Source organism: Triticum dicoccoides, chromosome 7B (genome assembly GCF_002162155.2).
Source record: "Triticum dicoccoides isolate Atlit2015 ecotype Zavitan chromosome 7B, WEW_v2.0, whole genome shotgun sequence".
Taxonomy (NCBI): Eukaryota; Viridiplantae; Streptophyta; class Magnoliopsida; order Poales; family Poaceae; genus Triticum; species Triticum dicoccoides.
The window spans coordinates 748,114,226-748,115,524 of record NC_041393.1 but is presented as its reverse complement, the minus strand read 5'-3'; positions in this window follow the sequence as shown (position 1 = coordinate 748,115,524).

Genomic DNA, 1,299 nt, shown 5'->3' with positions numbered 1-1,299 from the left:
TTCTTTGTCGACAAACTTTTTTAGCTCTTTCCTCCACCTCCTGAATAGGCCTGCCATCTTCTTAAGAGCAAAAGACTTGATTAATTGCTCTATAACTGGCTTCTCCAGATCCTCCTCTCGCGGTAAGGTGAAATTTGCCTTCAGCTCAGTCCAAAGATCATCTTTCTGCATATCATTGACATAAGACACCTCAGGGTCTTCGTTCTTAGGCTTATACCATTGGTGGATGCTGATCGGGATCTTATCCCTAACAAGAACCCCGCACTGAGCAGCAAATGCGTTCTTTGTCCGGATGGGTTCAATCGGTTCGCCGTCGCGCGCGATTGCTGTGATCTCAAACCTTTCAACCGAGCTCAACTTTTTCTTCGAGCCTCGTCTCCTTACCGAAGTTGTGCTTGATCTGGAGGGCTAGAAAAAAGAAGAAAGACGAGAGTTAATTAATATGTGTACATATACCAAAACAATGAATGCATCAATTAGCTAGTCAGCACAGGCTTAATAAATATATATACCTGGCCAGACTCGGTTCGGTCACCGGAGCCGTCATCACGGTCTCCTTCTTGCACCGTCATTGGGTCACCGGAGCCATCATAATCATGTCTTTCCTCCTCCATTCTTCGATCACCGTAGCCTGCTTCTTCACCCTGTTCTTCCAGACCATCATTGTCGTTAAGATACGACAAGATATCACCTCCGGCTAAGATTATGTTCCCCAACACCTCTTCTGCTTCCTCGTCTCGTATGTGCTTACAACATGGCAATTATTACACAAACATGACAGCACGTGGATATATTAGTGGCAAACGTAGACCGAGCTTATTCCGGGTTTGGGGTGGCCTCGGCAACGCTTCAAGGGTAGGGGCGCGGCGGGATGGGTAGGAGACCGACATCTTTTTTTTCTAGGGTTTGGGTGTCCTCGAGAGTTTTGGTCGAGCGAGAGGGGGTGGCCTCGAGAGATTTTGTCGGGTAGGGGCACGGCGGGAGGGGGTAGGAGACCGACATCGTTTTTTATAAGGTTTGGGTGTCCTCGAGAGTTTTGGTATAAGTTATCACAGTCGAGAGGGGGTAATATCGACAACGACGACATACATACACGGGAAAATAATGTTATCAGGGAGGGGGTATATCGACCCCCCCCCCACGTGTTGAAGTTATCGGGAGGAGGTTATATCGACAACGATGACATACGTACATGGGAAAATAATATTATCGGGGAGGGGGTATATCGACCCCCCCTCGTGTTGAAGTTATCAGGAGGGGTGGCGCCCGGCGGCCGCGCAGGGCGGGGGCATCGGCGCG